This window comes from Lampetra fluviatilis, chromosome 3, assembly GCF_964198595.1.
Source record: "Lampetra fluviatilis chromosome 3, kcLamFluv1.1, whole genome shotgun sequence".
Taxonomy (NCBI): Eukaryota; Metazoa; Chordata; class Hyperoartia; order Petromyzontiformes; family Petromyzontidae; genus Lampetra; species Lampetra fluviatilis.
Window position 1 is genome coordinate 856,808 of NC_136277.1, and position 18,635 is coordinate 875,442.

Sequence of the window (18,635 nt, forward strand, 5' to 3'; positions counted from 1 at the left end):
TGTGTGTCTGGGTGTCTGTGTGTCTGGGTGTCTGTGTGTCTGTGTGTCAGGGTGTGGGCACTCTGGCCTCGGTTGTCTGTGTGTCTGTGTGTCTGTGTGTCAGGGTGTCAGGGTGTCAGTGTGTCTGGGTGTCTGTGTGTCTGTGTGTCAGGGTGTCTGTGTATCTGTGTGTCTGGGTGTCTGTGTGTCTGTGTGTCTGGGTGTCTGGGTGTCTGTGTGTTTGTGTGTCTGTGTGTCAGGGTGTGGGCACTGTGGCCTCGGTTGTCTGTGTGTCTGTATGTCAGGGTGTCTGTGTGTCTGTGTGTCAGGGTGTCAGTGTGTCAGGGTGTCTGGGTGTCTGTGTGTCTAGGTGTTTGTGTGTCTGTGTGTCAGGGTGTGGGCACTCTGGCCTCGGTTGTCTGTGTGTCTGTGTGTCTGTGTGTCTGTGTGTCAGGGTGTCAGGGTGTCAGTGTGTCTGGGTGTCTGTGTGTCTGTGTGTCAGGGTGTCAGGGTGTCAGTGTGTCCGGGTGTCAATGTGTCTGTGTGTCTGGGTGTCTGTGTGTCTGGGTGTCTGGGTGTCTGTGTGTCAGGGTGTGGACACTGTGGCCTCGGTTGTCTGTGTGTCTGTGTGTCTGTGTGTCTGGGTTTCAGGGTGTCTGTGTGTCTGGGTGTCTGTGTGTCTGTGTGTCTGGGTGTCTGTGTGTCTGTGTGTTTGTGTGTCTGTGTGTCAGGGTGTCAGTGTGTCAGGGTGTCTGTATGTCTGGGTGTCTGTGTATCTGTGTGTCTGTGTGCTGGGTGTCTGTGTGTCTGTGTGTCAGGGTGTCTGGGTGTCTGGGTGTCTGTGTGTCTGGGTGTTTGTGTGTCTGTGTGTCAGGGTGTGGGCACTGTGGCCTCGGTTGTCTGTGTGTCTGTGTGTCTGTGTGTCAGGGTGTCTGTGTGTCTCTATGTCTGGGTGTCTGGGTGTCTGTGTATCTGGGTGTCTGTGTGTCAGGGTGTCTGTGTGTCAGGGTGTCTGTGTGTCTGTGTGTCTGTGTGTCAGGGTGTCTGTGTGTCTGTATGTCTGGGTGTCTGGGTGTCGGTGTATCTGTGTGTCTGTGTGTCAGGGTGTCTGAGTGTCTGTGTGTCAGGGTGTCAGTGTGTCAGGGTGTCTGTGTGTCAGTATGTCTGGGTGTCTGTGTGTCTGGTTGTCTGTGTGTCAGGGTGTGGGCACTGTGGCCTCGGTTGTCTGTGTGTCTGTGTGTCTGTGTGTCTGGGTGTCTGGGTGTCAGGGTGTCTGTGTGTCTGGGTGTCTGGGTGTTTGTGTCTCTGTGTGTCAGGGTGTGGGCACTGTGGCCTCGGTTGTCTGTGTGTCTGTGTGTCTGTATGTCTGGGTTTCAGGGTGTCTGTGTGTCTGTGTGTCTGGGTGTCTGTGTGTCTGTATGTCTGTGTGTCAGGGTGTGGGCACTGTGGCCTCGGTTGTATGTGTGTCTGTGTGTCTTGGTGTCTTGGTGTCTGGGTGTCTGGGTGTCTGTGTGTCTGTGTGTCTGGGTGTCAGGGTGTCAGGGTGTCTGGGTGTCTGGGTGTCTGGGTGTCTGTGTGTCTGTGTCTCTGGGCGTCAGGGTGTGGGCACTGTGGCCTCGATTGTCTGTGTGTCTGTATGTCAGGGTGTCTGTGTGTCAGGGTGTCTGTGTGTCTGTATGGCTGTGTGTCAGGGTGTCTGTGTGTCTGTGTGTCTGGGTGTCTGTGTGTCTGTGTGTCTGGGTGTCTGTGTGTCTAGGTGTTTGTGTGTCTGTGTGTCAGGGTGTGGGCACTCTGGCTTCGGTTGTCTGTGTGTCTGTGTGTCTGTGTGTCTGTGTGTCTGTGTGTCAGGGTGTCAGTGTGTCTGGGTGTCTGTGTGTCTGTGTGTTAGGGTGTCAGGGTGTCAGTGTGTCCGGGTGTCAATGTGTCTGTGTGTCTGGGTGTCTGTGTGTCTGGGTGTCTGGGTGTCTGTGTGTCAGGGTGTGGACACTGTGGCCTCGGTTGTCTGTGTGTCTGTGTGTCTGTGTGTCTGTGTGTCTGGGTTTCAGGGTGTCTGTGTGTCTGGGTGTCTGTGTGTCAGGGTGTGGGCACTGTGGCCTCGGTTGTCTGTGTGTCTGTGTGTCTGTATGTCTGTGTGTCAGGGTGTCTGTGTGTCTGGGTGTCTGTGTGTCTGTGTGTCTGGGTGTCTGTGTGTCTGTGTGTTTGTGTGTCTGTGTGTCAGGGTGTCAGTGTGTCAGGGTGTCTGTATGTCTGGGTGTCTGTGTATCTGTGTGTCTGTGTGCTGGGTGTCTGTGTGTCTGTGTCTCAGGGTGTCAGTGTGTCAGGGTGTCTGGGTGTCTGGGTGTCTGTGTGTCTAGGTGTTTGTGTGTCTGTGTGTCAGGGTGTGGGCACTGTGGCCTCGGTTGTCTGTGTGTCTGTGTGTCAGGGTGTCTGTGTGTCTGTATGTCTGGGTGTCTGGGTGTCGGTGTATCTGTGTGTCTGTGTGTCAGGGTGTCTGAGTGTATGTGTGTCAGAGTGTCAGTGTGTCAGGGTGTCTGTGTGTCAGTATGTCTGGGTGTCTGTGTGTCTGGTTGTCTGTGTGTCAGGGTGTGGGCACTGTGGCCTCGGTTGTCTGTGTGTCTGTGTGTCTGTGTGTCTGGGTGTCTGGGTGTCTGGGTGTCTGGGTGTCTGTGTCTCTGTGTGTCAGGGTGTGGGCACTGTGGCCTCGGTTGTCTGTGTGTCTGGGTGTCTGTGTGTCTGTGTGTCTGTGTGTCAGTGTGTCAGGGTGTCTGTGTGTCTGGGTGTCTGTGTGTCTGTGTGTCTGGGTGTCTGTGTGTCTGTGTGTTTGTGTGTCTGTGTGTCAGGGTGTCAGTGTGTCAGGGTGTCTGTATGTCTGGGTGTCTGTGTATCTGTGTGTCTGTGTGCTGGGTGTCTGTGTGTATGTGTCTCAGGGTGTCAGTGTGTCAGGGTGTCTGGGTGTCTGGGTGTCTAGGTGTTTGTGTGTCTGTGTGTCAGGGTGTGGGCACTGTGGCCTCGGTTGTCTGTGTGTCTGTGTGTCAGGGTGTCTGTGTGTCTGTATGTCTGGGTGTCTGGGTGTCGGTGTATCTGTGTGTCTGTGTGTCAGGGTGTCTGAGTGTCTGTGTGTCAGAGTGTCAGTGTGTCAGGGTGTCTGTGTGTCAGTATGTCTGGGTGTCTGTGTGTCTGGTTGTCTGTGTGTCAGGGTGTGGGCACTGTGGCCTCGGTTGTCTGTGTGTCTGTGTGTCTGTGTGTCTGGGTGTCTGGGTGTCTGGGTGTCTGGGTGTCTGTGTCTCTGTGTGTCAGGGTGTGGGCACTGTGGCCTCGGTTGTCTGTGTGTCTGGGTGTCTGTGTGTCTGTGTGTCAGTGTGTCAGTGTGTCAGGGTGTCTGGGTGTCTGGGTGTCTGTGTGTCTGGGTGTCAGGGTGTCAGGGTGTTTGTGTGTCTGTGTGTCTGGGTGTCTGGGTGTCTGGGTGGCTGTGTGTCAGGGTGTCTGTGTGTCTGTGTGTCAGGGGGTGGGCACTGTGGCCTCGGTTGTCTGTGTGTCTGGGTTTCAGGGTATCTGTGTGTCTGTGTGTCAGGGTGTCTGTGTGTCTGTGTGTCAGGGTGTCTGTGTGTCTGTGTGTCTGGGTGTCTGTGTGTCTGTGTGTCAGTGTGTCAGGGTGTCTGGGTGTCAGGGTGTCTGGGTGTCTGTGTGTCTGGGTGTCTGTGTGTCTGTGTGTCTGTGTATCAGGGTGTGGGCACTGTGGCCTCGGTTGTCTGTGTGTCTGGGTGTCTGTGTGTCAGGGTGTCTGGGTCTCTGTGTGTCTGTGTGTCTGTGTGTCAGGGTGTCTGTGTGTCTGTGTGTCAGGGTGTCTGTGTGTCTGTGTGTCTGGGTGTCTGTGTGTCAGGGTGTGGGCACTGTGGCCTCGGTTGTCTGTGTGTCTGTGTGTCTAGGTGTCAGGCTGTCTGTGTGTCTGTATGTCTGGGTGTCTGTATCTGTGTGTCTGGGTGTCTGGGTGTATGTGTGTCTGTGTGTCAGGGTGTCAGTGTGTCAGTGTGTCAGGGTGTCTGTGTGTCTGTGTGTCTGGGTGTCTGTGTGTCTGGGTGTCTGGGTGTCTGGGTGTCTGGGTGTCTGGGTGTCAGGGTGTCTGTGTGTCTAGGTGTTTGTGTGTCTGTGTGTCTGTGTGTCTGGGTTTCAGGGTGTCAGGGTGTCTGTGTGTCATGGTGTCTATGTGTCTGTGTGTGGGCACTGTGGCCTCGGTTGTCTGTGTGTCTGTGTGTCTGTGTGTCTGGGTTTCAGGGTGTCTGTGTCTGGGTGTCTGTGTATCTGTGTGTCTGTGTGTCAGGGTGTGGGCACTTTGGCCTCGGTTGTCTGTGTGTCTGTGTGTCTGTGTGTCTGTGTGTCAGGGTGTCAGTGTGTCAGGGTGTCTGTGTGTCTGTGTGTCTGGGTGTCTGGGTGTCAGGGTGTCTGTGTGTCTGTGTATCTGGGTGTCTGTGTGTCTGTGTATCTGGGTGTCAGGGTGTCAGGGTGTCAGTGTGTCTGGGTGTCTGTGTGTCTGTGTGTCAGGGTGTCTGGGTGTCTGTGTCTCTGGGCGTCAGGGTGTGGGCACTGTGGCCTCGATTGTCTGTGTGTCTGTATGTCAGGGTGTCTGTGTGTCTGTGTGTCAGGGTGTCTGTGTGTCTGTATGTCTGTGTGTCAGGGTGTCTGTGTGTCTGTGTGTCTGGGTGTCTGTGTGTCTGTGTGTCTGTGTGTCTGGGTGTCTGTGTGTCTGTGTGTCTGTGTGTCAGGGTGTGGGCACTGTGGCCTCGGTTGTCTGTGTGTCTGTGTGTCAGGGTGTCAGTGTGTCAGGGTGTCTGTATGTCTGTATGTCTGGGTGTCTGTGTATCTGTGTGTCTGTGTGCTGGGTGTCTGTGTGTCTGTGTGTCAGGGTGTCAGTGTGTCAGGGTGTCTGGGTGTCTGTGTGTCTAGGTGTTTGTGTGTCTGTGTGTCAGGGTGTGGGCACTGTGGCCTCGGTTGTCTGTGTGTCTGTGTGTCTGTGTGTCAGGGTGTCTGTGTGTCTGTATGTCTGGGTGTCTGGGTGTCTGTGTATCTGGGTGTCTGTGTGTCAGGGTGTCTGTGTGTCTGTGTGTCTGTGTGTCAGGGTGTCTGTGTGTCTGTGTGTCAGGGTGTCAGTGTGTCAGGGTGTCTGTGTGTCAGTGTGTCTGGGTGTCTGTGTGTCAGGGTGTTGGCACTGTGGCCTCGGTTGTCTGTGTGTCTGTGTGTCTGTGTGTCTGGGTGTCTGGGTGTCTGGGTGTCTGGGTGTCTGTGTGTCTGGGTGTCTGGGTGTCTGTGTCTCTGTGTGTCAGGGTGTGGGCACTGTGGCCTCGGTTGTCTGTGTGTCTGGGTGTCTGTGCGTCTGTGTGTCAGGGTGTAGGCACTTTGGCCTCGGTTGTCTGTATGTCTGTGTGTCTGTTTGTCTGTGTGTCTGTGTGTCAGGGTGTCTGTGTGTCTGTGTGTCTGGGTGTCAGGGTGTCTGTGTGTCTGTGTGTCTGGGTGTCTGGGTGTCTGTGTATCTGGGTGTCTGTGTGTCAGGGTGTCTGTGTGTCTGTGTGTCTGTGTGTCAGGGTGTCTGTGTGTCTGTGTGTCAGGGTGTCAGTGTGTCAGGGTGTCTGTGTGTCAGTGTGTCTGGGTGTCTGTGTGTCAGGGTGTTGGCACTGTGGCCTCGGTTGTCTGTGTGTCTGTGTGTCTGTGTGTCTGGGTGTCTGGGTGTCTGGGTGTCTGTGTGTCTGGGTGTCTGGGTGTCTGTGTCTCTGTGTGTCAGGGTGTGGGCACTGTGGCCTCGGTTGTCTGTGTGTCTGGGTGTCTGTGCGTCTGTGTGTCAGGGTGTAGGCACTTTGGCCTCGGTTGTCTGTATGTCTGTGTGTCTGTTTGTCTGTGTGTCTGTGTGTCAGGGTGTCTGTGTGTCTGTGTGTCTGGGTGTCAGGGTGTCTGTGTGTCTGTGTGTCTGGGTGTCTGGGTGTCTGTGTGTCTGTGTGTCAGGGTGTCAGGGTGTCTGTGTGTCCGGGTGTCAGTGTGTCTGTGTGTCTGGGTGTCTGTGTGTCTGGGTGTCTGGGTGTCTGTGTGTCAGGGTGTGGACACTGTGGCCTCGGTTGTCTGTGTGTCTGTGTGTCTGTGTGTCTGTGTGTCTGGGTTTCAGGGTGTCTGTGTGTCTGGGTGTCTGTGTGTCTGGGTGTCTGTGTGTCAGGGTGTGGACACTGTGGCCTCGGTTGTCTGTGTGTCTGTGTGTCTGTGTGTCTGTGTGTCTGTGTGTCTGTGTGTCTGGGTGTCTGTGTGTCTGTGTGTCAGGGTGTCAGTGTGTCTGGGTGTCTGTGTGTCAGGGTGTCAGGGTATCAGTGTGTCAGTGTGTCAGGGTGTCAGTGTGTCTGTGTGTCTGGGTGTCTGTGTGTCTTGGTTTCAGGGTGTCTGTGTGTCTGCGTGTCTGTGTATCTGTGTGTCTGTGTGTCAGGGTGTAGGCACTTTGGCCTCGGTTGTCTGTATGTCTGTGTGTCTGTTTGTCTGTGTGTCTGTGTGTCTGTGTGTCTGTGTGTCTGGGTGTCAGGGTGTCTGTGTGTCTGTGTGTCTGTGTGTCTGGGTGTCTGTGTGTCTGGGTGTCTGTGTGTCTGGGTGTCTGTGTGTCTGTGTGTCTGTGTGTCTGGGTGTCTGTGTGTCTGGGTGTCTGTGTGTCTGGGTGTCTGGGTGTCTGGGTGTCTGTGTGTCTGGGTGTCTGGGTGTCTGTGTGTCTGTGTGTCTGGGTGTCTGTGTGTCTGGGTGTCTGTGTGTCTGTGTGTCTGGGTGTCTGGGTGTCTGTGTGTCTGGTTGTCAGGGTGTGGGCACTGTGGCCTCGGTTGTCTGTGTGTCTGTGTGTCTGTATGTCTGGGTTTCAGGGTGTCTGTGTGTCTGTGTGTCTGGGTGTCGGTGTATCTGTGTATCTGTGTGTCAGGGTGTGGGCACTGTGGCCTCGGTTGTATGTGTGTCTGTGTGTCTGTGTGTCTGTGTGTCAGGGTGTCTGTGTGTCTGTGTGTCTGTGTGTCTTGGTGTCTGGGTGTCTGTGTGTCTGTGTGTCTGTGTGTCTGGGTGTCTGGGTGTCAGGGTGTCAGGGTTTCTGGGTGTCTGGGTGTCTGGGTGTATGTGTGTCAGTGTCAGGGTGTCTGTGTGTCTGTGTCTCTGGGTGTCAGGGTGTGGGCACTGTGGCCTCGATTGTCTGTGTGTCTGTATGTCAGTGTGTCTGTGTGTCTGTGTGTCTGTGTGTCAGGGTGTCTGTGTGTCTGTGTGTCAGGGTGTCTGTGTGTCTATGTGTCTGGGTGTCTGTGTGTCTGGGTGTCTGTGTGTCTGGGTGTCTGTGTGTCTGGGTGTCTGTGTGTCTGTGTGTCAGGGTGTGGGCACTGTGGCCTCGGTTGTCTGTGTGTCTGTGTGTCTGTGTGTCTGTGTGTCTGGGTGTCTGGGTGTCTGTGTGTCTGGGTGTATGTGTGTCTGTGTGTCAGGGTGTCAGGGTGTCAGTGTGTCAGGGTGTCAGTGTGTCTGGGTGTCTGTGTGTCTGGGTGTCTGGGTGTCTGTGTGTCAGGGTGTCAGGGTGTCAGTGTGTCCGGGTGTCAGTGTTTCTGTGTGTCTGGGTGTCTGTGTGTCTGGGTTTCAGGGTGTATGTGTGTCTGGGTGTCTGTGTGTCAGGGTGTGGGCACTGTGGCCTCGGTTGTCTGTGTGTCTGGGTGTCTGTGTGTCTGTGTGTCTGGGTGTCAGTGTCTGGGTGTCTGTGTGTCAGGGTGTCAGGGTATCAGTGTGTCAGTGTGTCAGGGTGTCAGTGTGTCTGTGTGTCTGGGTGTCTGTGTGTCTGTGTGTCTGTGTGTCTGTGTGTCTGGGTGTCTGGGTTTCAGGGTGTCTGTGTGTCTGGGTGTAGGCACTTTGGCCTCGGTTGTCTGTGTGTCTGTGTGTCTGGGTGTCTGGGTGTCAGGGTGTCAGGGTGTCAGGGTGTCTGTGTGTCTGTGTGTCTGGGTGTCTGTGTGTCTGTGTGTCTGGGTGTCAGGGTGTCTGTGTGTCTGGTTTTCTGGGTGTCTGTGTGTCAGGGTGTCTGTGTGTCTGTGTGTCTGTCTGTCAGGGTCTGGGCACTGTTCCTCGGTTGTCTGTGTGTCTGTGTGTCTGTGTGTCTGTATGTCTGGGTTTCAGGGTGTCTGTGTGTCTGTGTGTCTGAGTGTCTGTGTATCTGCGTATCTGTGTGTCTGTGTGTCAGGGTGTGGGCACTGTGGCCTCGGTTGTATGTGTGTCTGTGTGTCTGTGTGTCTGTGTGTCAGGGTGTCTGTGTGTCCGTGTGTCTTGGTGTCTGGGTGTCTGTGTATCTGGGTGTCAGGGTGTCAGGGTGTCTGGGTGTCTGGGTGTATGTGTGTCAGTGTCAGGGTGTCTGTGTGTCTGTGTCTCTGGGTGGCAGGGTGTGGGCACTGTGGCCTCGATTGTCTGTGTGTCTTAGTGTCTGTGTGTCTGTGTGTCTGTGTGTCAGGGTGTCTGTGTGTCTGTATGTCTGTGTGTCAGGGTGTCTGTGTGTCTGGGTGTCTGTGTGTCTGGGTGTCTGTGTGTCTGTGTGTCAGGGTGTGGGCACTCTGGCCTCGGTTGTCTGTGTGTCTGTGTGTCTGTGTGTCTGTGTGTCTGTGTGTCAGGGTGTCAGGGTGTCAGTGTGTCTGGGTGTCTGTGTGTCTGTGTGTCAGGGTGTCAGGGTGTCAGTGTGTCCGGGTGTCAGTGTGTCTGTGTGTCTGGGTGTCTGGGTGTCTGGGTGTCTGGGTGTCTGGGTGTCAGGGTGTGGACACTGTGGCCTCGGTTGTCTGTGTGTCTGTGTGTCTGGGTTTCAGGGTGTCTGTGTGTCTGGGTGTCTGTGTGTCTGGGTGTCTGGGTGTCTGTGTGTCAGGGTGTGGACACTGTGGCCTCGGTTGTCTGTGTGTCTGTGTGTCTGTGTGTCTGTGTGTCTGTGTGTCTGGGTTTCAGGGTGTCTGTGTGTCTGGGTGTCTGTGTGTCTGTGTGTCTGGGTGTCTGTGTGTCTGTGTGTCTGTGTGTCAGGGTGTCAGTGTGTCTGGGTGTCTGTGTGTCAGGGTGTCAGGGTATCAGTGTGTCAGTGTGTCAGGGTGTCAGTGTGTCTGTGTGTCTGCGTGTCTGTGTATCTGTATGTCTGTGTGTCAGGGTGTAGGCACTTTGGCCTCGGTTGTCTGTATGTCTGTGTGTCTGTTTGTCTGTGTGTCTGTGTGTCTGGGTGTCTGTGTGTCTGTGTGTCTGGGTGTCTGTGTGTCTGTGTGTCTGGGTGTCTGGGTGTCTGTGTGTCTGTGTGTCTGGGTGTCTGTGTGTCTGTGTGTCTGGGTGTCAGGGTGTCAGGGTGTCTGTGTGTCTGGTTGTCTGGGTGTCTGTGTGTCAGGGTGTCTGTGTGTCTGTGTGTCTGTCTGTCAGGGTGTGGGCACTGTGGCCTCGGTTGTCTGTGTGTTTGTGTGTCTGTATGTCTGGGTTTCAGGGTGTCTGTGTGTCTGTGTGTCTGGGTGTCTGTGTGTCTGTATGTCTGTGTGTCAGGGTGTGGGCACTGTGGCCTCGGTTGTATGTGTGTCTGTGTGTCTGTGTGTCTGTGTGTCTTGGTGTCTTGGTGTCTGGGTGTCTGGGTGTCTGTGTGTCTGTGTGTCTGGGTGTCAGGGTGTCAGGGTGTCTGGGTGTCTGGGTGTATGTGTGTCAGTGTGTCAGGGTGTCTGTGTGTCTGTGTCTCTGGGTGTCAGGGTGTGGGCACTGTGGCCTCGATTGTCTGTGTGTCTGTATGTCAGGGTGTCTGTGTGTCTGTATGGCTGTGTGTCAGGGTGTCTGTGTGTCTGTGTGTCTGTGTGTCTGGGTGTCTGTGTGTCTGGGTGTCTGGGTGTCTGTGTGTTTGGGTGTCTGGGTGCCTGTGTGTTTGTGTGTCTGGGTGTGGGCACTGTGGCCTCGGTTGTCTGTGTGTCTGTATGTCAAGGTGTCTGTGTGTCTGTGTGTCAGGGTGTCAGTGTGTCAGGGTGTCTGGGTGTCTGTGTGTCTAGGTGTTTGTGTGTCTGTGTGTCAGGGTGTGGGCACTCTGGCATCGGTTGTCTGTGTGTCTGTGTGTCTGTGTGTCTGTGTGTCTGTGTGTCAGGGTGTCAGGGTGTCAGTGTGTCTGGGTGTCTGTGTGTCTGTGTGTCAGGGTGTCAGGGTGTCAGTGTGTCCGGGTGTCAATGTGTCTGTGTGTCTGGGTGTCTGTGTGTCTGGGTGTCTGGGTGTCTGTGTGTCAGGGTGTGGACACTGTGGCCTCGGTTGTCTGTGGGTCTGTGTGTCTGTGTGTCTGGGTTTCAGGGTGTCTGTGTGTCTGGGTGTCTGTGTGTCAGGGTGTGGGCACTGTGGCCTCGGTTGTCTGTGTGTCTGTGTGTCTGTATGTCTGTGTGTCAGGGTGTCTGTGTGTCTGGGTGTCTGTGTGTCTGTGTGTCTGGGTGTCTGTGTGTCTGTGTGTTTGTGTGTCTGTGTGTCAGGGTGTCAGTGTGTCAGGGTGTCTGTATGTCTGGGTGTCTGTGTATCTGTGTGTCTGTGTGCTGGGTGTCTGTGTGTCTGTGTGTCAGGGTGTCAGTGTGTCAGGGTGTCTGGGTGTCTGGGTGTCTGTGTGTCTAGGTGTTTGTGTGTCTGTGTGTCAGGGTGTGGGCACTGTGGCCTCGGTTGTCTGTGTGTCTGTGTGTCTGTGTGTCAGGGTGTCTGTGTGTCTGTATGTCTGGGTGTCTGGGTGTCTGTGTATCTGGGTGTCTGTGTGTCAGGGTGTCTGTGTGTCAGGGTGTCTGTGTGTCTGTATGTCTGGGTGTCTGGGTGTCGGTGTATCTGTGTGTCTGTGTGTCAGGGTGTCTGAGTGTCTGTGTGTCAGGGTGTCAGTGTGTCAGGGTGTCTGTGTGTCAGTATGTCTGGGTGTCTGTGTGTCTGGTTGTCTGTGTGTCAGGGTGTGGGCACTGTGGCCTCGGTTGTCTGTGTGTCTGTGTGTCTGTGTGTCTGGGTGTCTGGGTGTCAGGGTGTCTGTGTGTCTGGGTGTCTGGGTGTCTGTGTCTCTGTGTGTCAGGGTGTGGGCACTGTGGCCTCGGTTGTCTGTGTGTCTGTGTGTCTGTATGTCTGGGTTTCAGGGTGTCTGTGTGTCTGTGTGTCTGGGTGTCTGTGTGGCTGTATGTCTGTGTGTCAGGGTGTGGGCACTGTGGCCTCGGTTGTATGTGTGTCTGTGTGTCTGTGTGTCTGTGTGTCTTGGTGTCTTGGTGTCTGGGTGTCTGGTTGTCTGGGTGTCTGTGTGTCAGGGTGTCTGTGTGTCTGTGTGTCTGTCTGTCAGGGTGTGGGCACTGTGGCCTCGGTTGTCTGTGTGTTTGTGTGTCTGTATGTCTGGGTTTCAGGGTGTCTGTGTGTCTGTGTGTCTGGGTGTCTGTGTGTCTGTATGTCTGTGTGTCAGGGTGTGGGCACTTTGGCCTCGGTTGTATGTGTGTCTGTGTGTCTGTGTGTCTGTGTGTCAGGGTGTCTGTGTGTCCGTGTGTCTTGGTGTCTGGGTGTCTGTGTATCTGGGTGTCAGGGTGTCAGGGTGTCTGGGTGTCTGGGTGTATGTGTGTCAGTGTCAGGGTGTCTGTGTGTCTGTGTCTCTGGGTGGCAGGGTGTGGGCACTGTGGCCTCGATTGTCTGTGTGTCTTAGTGTCTGTGTGTCTGTGTGTCTGTGTGTCAGGGTGTCTGTGTGTCTGTATGTCTGTGTGTCAGGGTGTCTGTGTGTCTGGGTGTCTGTGTGTCTGGGTGTCTGTGTGTCTGTGTGTCAGGGTGTGGGCACTCTGGCCTCGGTTGTCTGTGTGTCTGTGTGTCTGTGTGTCTGTGTGTCAGGGTGTCAGGGTGTCAGTGTGTCTGGGTGTCTGTGTGTCTGTGTGTCAGGGTGTCAGGGTGTCAGTGTGTCCGGGTGTCAGTGTGTCTGTGTGTCTGGGTGTCTGGGTGTCTGGGTGTCTGGGTGTCAGGGTGTGGACACTGTGGCCTCGGTTGTCTGTGTGTCTGTGTGTCTGGGTTTCAGGGTGTCTGTGTGTCTGGGTGTCTGTGTGTCTGGGTGTCTGGGTGTCTGTGTGTCAGGGTGTGGACACTGTGGCCTCGGTTGTCTGTGTGTCTGTGTGTCTGTGTGTCTGTGTGTCTGTGTGTCTGGGTTTCAGGGTGTCTGTGTGTCTGGGTGTCTGTGTGTCTGTGTGTCTGGGTGTCTGTGTGTCTGTGTGTCTGTGTGTCAGGGTGTCAGTGTGTCTGGGTGTCTGTGTGTCAGGGTGTCAGGGTATCAGTGTGTCAGTGTGTCAGGGTGTCAGTGTGTCTGTGTGTCTGGGTGTCTTGGTTTCAGGGTGTCTGTGTGTCTGCGTGTCTGTGTATCTGTATGTCTGTGTGTCAGGGTGTAGGCACTTTGGCCTCGGTTGTCTGTATGTCTGTGTGTCTGTTTGTCTGTGTGTCTGTGTGTCTGGGTGTCTGTGTGTCTGTGTGTCTGGGTGTCTGTGTGTCTGTGTGTCTGGGTGTCTGGGTGTCTGTGTGTCTGTGTGTCTGGGTGTCTGTGTGTCTGTGTGTCTGGGTGTCAGGGTGTCAGGGTGTCTGTGTGTCTGGTTGTCTGGGTGTCTGTGTGTCAGGGTGTCTGTGTGTCTGTGTGTCTGTCTGTCAGGGTGTGGGCACTGTGGCCTCGGTTGTCTGTGTGTTTGTGTGTCTGTATGTCTGGGTTTCAGGGTGTCTGTGTGTCTGTGTGTCTGGGTGTCTGTGTGTCTGTATGTCTGTGTGTCAGGGTGTGGGCACTGTGGCCTCGGTTGTATGTGTGTCTGTGTGTCTGTGTGTCTGTGTGTCTTGGTGTCTTGGTGTCTGGGTGTCTGGGTGTCTGTGTGTCTGTGTGTCTGGGTGTCAGGGTGTCAGGGTGTCTGGGTGTCTGGGTGTATGTGTGTCAGTGTGTCAGGGTGTCTGTGTGTCTGTGTCTCTGGGTGTCAGGGTGTGGGCACTGTGGCCTCGATTGTCTGTGTGTCTGTATGTCAGGGTGTCTGTGTGTCTGTATGGCTGTGTGTCAGGGTGTCTGTGTGTCTGTGTGTCTGTGTGTCTGGGTGTCTGTGTGTCTGGGTGTCTGGGTGTCTGTGTGTTTGTGTGTCTGGGTGTGGGCACTGTGGCCTCGGTTGTCTGTGTGTCTGTATGTCAAGGTGTCTGTGTGTCTGTGTGTCAGGGTGTCAGTGTGTCAGGGTGTCTGGGTGTCTGTGTGTCTAGGTGTTTGTGTGTCTGTGTGTCAGGGTGTGAGCACTCTGGCATCGGTTGTCTGTGTGTCTGTGTGTCTGTGTGTCTGTGTGTCAGGGTGTCAGGGTGTCAGTGTGTCTGGGTGTCTGTGTGTCTGTGTGTCAGGGTGTCAGGGTGTCAGTGTGTCCGGGTGTCAATGTGTCTGTGTGTCTGGGTGTCTGTGTGTCTGGGTGTCTGGGTGTGGACACTGTGGCCTCGGTTGTCTGTGGGTCTGTGTGTCTGTGTGTCTGGGTTTCAGGGTGTCTGTGTGTCTGGGTGTCTGTGTGTCAGGGTGTGGGCACTGTGGCCTCGGTTGTCTGTGTGTCTGTGTGTCTGTATGTCTGTGTGTCAGGGTGTCTGTGTGTCTGTGTGTCTGGGTGTCTGTGTGTCTGGGTGTCTGTGTGTCTGTGTGTTTGTGTGTCTGTGTGTCAGGGTGTCAGTGTGTCAGGGTGTCTGTATGTCTGGGTGTCTGTGTATCTGTGTGTCTGTGTGCTGGGTGTCTGTGTGTCTGTGTGTCAGGGTGTCAGTGTGTCAGGGTGTCTGGGTGTCTGGGTGTCTGTGTGTCTAGGTGTTTGTGTGTCTGTGTGTCAGGGTGTGGGCACTGTGGCCTCGGTTGTCTGTGTGTCTGTGTGTCTGTGTGTCAGGGTGTCTGTGTGTCTGTATGTCTGGGTGTCTGGGTGTCTGTGTATCTGGGTGTCTGTGTGTCAGGGTGTCTGTGTGTCAGGGTGTCTGTGTGTCTGTATGTCTGGGTGTCTGGGTGTCGGTGTATCTGTGTGTCTGTGTGTCAGGGTGTCTGAGTGTCTGTGTGTCAGGGTGTCAGTGTGTCAGGGTGTCTGTGTGTCAGTATGTCTGGGTGTCTGTGTGTCTGGTTGTCTGTGTGTCAGGGTGTGGGCACTGTGGCCTCGGTTGTCTGTGTGTCTGTGTGTCTGTGTGTCTGGGTGTCTGGGTGTCAGGGTGTCTGTGTGTCTGGGTGTCTGGGTGTCTGTGTCTCTGTGTGTCAGGGTGTGGGCACTGTGGCCTCGGTTGTCTGTGTGTCTGTGTGTCTGTATGTCTGGGTTTCAGGGTGTCTGTGTGTCTGTGTGTCTGGGTGTCTGTGTGGCTGTATGTCTGTGTGTCAGGGTGTGGGCACTGTGGCCTCGGTTGTATGTGTGTCTGTGTGTCTGTGTGTCTGTGTGTCTTGGTGTCTTGGTGTCTGGGTGTCTGGTTGTCTGGGTGTCTGTGTGTCAGGGTGTCTGTGTGTCTGTGTGTCTGTCTGTCAGGGTGTGGGCACTGTGGCCTCGGTTGTCTGTGTGTTTGTGTGTCTGTATGTCTGGGTTTCAGGGTGTCTGTGTGTCTGTGTGTCTGGGTGTCTGTGTGTCTGTATGTCTGTGTGTCAGGGTGTGGGCACTGTGGCCTCGGTTGTATGTGTGTCTGTGTGTCTGTGTGTCTGTGTGTCTTGGTGTCTGGGTGTCTGGGTGTCTGTGTGTCTGTGTGTCTGGGTGTCAGGGTGTCAGGGTGTCTGGGTGTCTGGGTGTATGTGTGTCAGTGTGTCAGGGTGTCTGTGTGTCTGTGTCTCTGGGTGTCAGGGTGTGGGCACTGTGGCCTCGATTGTCTGTGTGTCTGTATGTCAGGGTGTCTGTGTGTCTGTATGGCTGTGTGTCAGGGTGTCTGTGTGTCTGTGTGTCTGTGTGTCTGGGTGTCTGTGTGTCTGGGTGTCTGGGTGTCTGTGTGTTTGGGTGTCTGGGTGTCTGTGTGTTTGTGTGTCTGGGTGTGGGCACTGTGGCCTCGGTTGTCTGTGTGTCTGTATGTCAAGGTGTCTGTGTGTCTGTGTGTCAGGGTGTCAGTGTGTCAGGGTGTCTGGGTGTCTGTGTGTCTAGGTGTTTGTGTGTCTGTGTGTCAGGGTGTGGGCACTCTGGCATCGGTTGTCTGTGTGTCTGTGTGTCTGTGTGTCTGTGTGTCTGTGTGTCAGGGTGTCAGGGTGTCAGTGTGTCTGGGTGTCTGTGTGTCTGTGTGTCAGGGTGTCAGGGTGTCAGTGTGTCCGGGTGTCAATGTGTCTGTGTGTCTGGGTGTCTGTGTGTCTGGGTGTCTGGGTGTCTGTGTGTCAGGGTGTGGACACTGTGGCCTCGGTTGTCTGTGGGTCTGTGTGTCTGTGTGTCTGGGTTTCAGGGTGTCTGTGTGTCTGGGTGTCTGTGTGTCAGGGTGTGGGCACTGTGGCCTCGGTTGTCTGTGTGTCTGTGTGTCTGTATGTCTGTGTGTCAGGGTGTCTGTGTGTCTGGGTGTCTGTGTGTCTGTGTGTCTGGGTGTCTGTGTGTCTGTGTGTTTGTGTGTCTGTGTGTCAGGGTGTCAGTGTGTCAGGGTGTCTGTATGTCTGGGTGTCTGTGTATCTGTGTGTCTGTGTGCTGGGTGTCTGTGTGTCTGTGTGTCAGGGTGTCAGTGTGTCAGGGTGTCTGGGTGTCTGGGTGTCTGTGTGTCTAGGTGTTTGTGTGTCTGTGTGTCAGGGTGTGGGCACTGTGGCCTCGGTTGTCTGTGTGTCTGTGTGTCTGTGTGTCTGTGTGTCTGTATGTCTGGGTGTCTGGGTGTCTGTGTATCTGGGTGTCTGTGTGTCAGGGTGTCTGTGTGTCAGGGTGTCTGTGTGTCTGTATGTCTGGGTGTCTGGGTGTCGGTGTATCTGTGTGTCTGTGTGTCAGGGTGTCTGAGTGTCTGTGTGTCAGGGTGTCAGTGTGTCAGGGTGTCTGTGTGTCAGTATGTCTGGGTGTCTGTGTGTCTGGTTGTCTGTGTGTCAGGGTGTGGGCACTGTGGCCTCGGTTGTCTGTGTGTCTGTGTGTCTGTGTGTCTGGGTGTCTGGGTGTCAGGGTGTCTGTGTGTCTGGGTGTCTGGGTGTCTGTGTCTCTGTGTGTCAGGGTGTGGGCACTGTGGCCTCGGTTGTCTGTGTGTCTGTGTGTCTGTATGTCTGGGTTTCAGGGTGTCTGTGTGTCTGTGTGTCTGGGTGTCTGTGTGGCTGTATGTCTGTGTGTCAGGGTGTGGGCACTGTGGCCTCGGTTGTATGTGTGTCTGTGTGTCTGTGTGTCTGTGTGTCTTGGTGTCTTGGTGTCTGGGTGTCTGGGTGTCTGGGTGTCTGTGTGTCTGTGTGTCTGGGTGTCTGGGTGTCAGGGTGTCAGGGTGTCAGGGTGTCTGGGTGTCTGGGTGTCTGGGTGTATGTGTGTCAGTGTGTCAGGGTGTCTGTGTGTCTGTGTCTCTGGGCGTCAGGGTGTGGGCACTGTGGCCTCGATTGTCTGTGTGTCTGTATGTCAGGGTGTCTGTGTGTCAGGGTGTCTGTGTGTCTGTATGGCTGTGTGTCAGGGTGTCTGTGTGTCTGTGTGTCTGGGTGTCTGTGTGTCTGTGTGTCTGGGTGTCTGTGTGTCTAGGTGTTTGTGTGTCTGTGTGTCAGGGTGTGGGCACTCTGGCCTCGGTTGTCTGTGTGTCTGTGTGTCTGTGTGTCTGTGTGTCTGTGTGTCAAGGTGTCAGTGTGTCTGGGTGTCTGTGTGTCTGTGTGTTAGGGTGTCAGGGTGTCAGTGTGTCCGGGTGTCAATGTGTCTGTGTGTCTGGGTGTCTGGGTGTCTGTGTGTCAGGGTGTGGACACTGTGGCCTCGGTTGTCTGTGTGTCTGTGTGTCTGTGTGTCTGTGTGTCTGGGTTTCAGGGTGTCTGTGTGTCTGGGTGTCTTTGTGTCAGGGTGTGGGCACTGTGGCCTCGGTTGTCTGTGTGTCTGTGTGTCTGTATGTCTGTGTGTCAGGGTGTCTGTGTGTCTGGGTGTCTGTGTGTCTGTGTGTTTGTGTGTCTGTGTGTCAGGGTGTCAGTGTGTCAGGGTGTCTGTATGTCTGGGTGTCTGTGTATCTGTGTGTCTGTGTGCTGGGTGTCTGTGTGTCTGTGTGTCAGGGTGTCAGTGTGTCAGGGTGTCTGGGTGTCTGTGTGTCTAGGTGTTTGTGTGTCTGTGTGTCAGGGTGTGGGCACTGTGGCCTCGGTTGTCTGTGTGTCTGTGTGTCTGTGTGTCAGGGTGTCTGTGTGTCTGTATGTCTGGGTGTCTGGGTGTCTGGGTGTCTGTGTATCTGGGTGTCTGTGTGTCAGGGTGTCTGTGTGTCTGTGTGTCTGTGTGTCAGGGTGTCTGTGTGTCTGTATGTCTGGGTGTCTGGGTGTCTGTGTATCTGTGTGTCTGTGTGTCAGGGTGTCTGTGTGTCTGTGTGTTAGGGTGTCAGGGTGTCAGTGTGTCCGGGTGTCTGTGTGTCAGTGTGTCTGGGTGTCTGTGTGTCAGGGTGTGGGCACTGTGGCCTCGGTTGTCTGTGTGTCTGTGTGTCTGTGTGTCTGGGTGTCTGGGTGTCAGGGTGTCTGTGTGTCTGGGTGTCTGGGTGTCTGTGTCTCTGTGTGTCAGGGTGTGGGCACTGTGGCCTCGGTTGTCTGTGTGTCTGGGTGTCTGTGCGTCTGTGTGTCTGTGTGTCAGTGTGTCAGGGTGTCTGTGTGTCTGGGTGTCTGTGTGTCTGGGTGGCAGGGTGTCAGGGTGTCTGTGTGTCTGTGTGTCAGGGTGTGGGCACTGTGGCCTCGGTTGTCTGTGTGTCTGGGTTTCAGGGTATCTGTGTGTCTGTGTGTCTGTGTGTCAGGGTGTCTGTGTGTCTGTGTGTCTGGGTGTCTGGGTGTCTGTGTGTCTGTGTGTCAGTGTGTCAGGGTGTCTGGGTGTCTGGGTGTCTGTGTGTCTGTATGTCTGTGTGTCAGGGTGTGGGCACTGTGGCCTCGGTTGTATGTGTGTCTGTCTGTCTGTGTGTCTGTGTGTCAGGGTGTCAGGGTGTCTGGGTGTCTGGGTGTATGTGTGTCAGTGTGTCAGGGTGTCTGTGTGTCTGTGTCTCTGGGCATCAGGGTGTGGGCACTGTGGCCTCGATTGTCTGTGTGTCTGTATGTCAGGGTGTCTGTGTGTCTGTGTGTCAGGGTGTCTGTGTGTCTGTATGTCTGTGTGTCAAGGTGTCTGTGTGTCTGTGTGTCTGGGTGTCTGTGTGTCTGTGTGTCTGTGTGTTTGTGTGTCTGTGTGTCAGGGTGTGGGCACTGTGGCCTCGGTTGTCTGTGTGTCTGTGTGTCAGGGTGTCAGTGTGTCAGGGTGTCTGTATGTCTGTATGTCTGGGTGTCTGTGTATCTGTGTGTCTGTGTGCTGGGTGTCTGTGTGTCTGTGTGTCAGGGTGTCAGTGTGTCAGGGTGTCTGGGTGTCTGTGTGTCTAGGTGTTTGTGTGTCTGTGTGTCAGGGTGTGGGCACTGTGGCCTCGGTTGTCTGTGTGTCTGTGTGTCTGTGTGTCAGGGTGTCTGTGTGTCTGTATGTCTGGGTGTCTGAGTGTCTGTGTATCTGGGTGTCTGTGTGTCAAGGTGTCTGTGTGTCTGTATGTCTGGGTGTCTGAGTGTCTGTGTATCTGGGTGTCTGTGTGTCAGGGTGTCTGTGTGTCTGTGT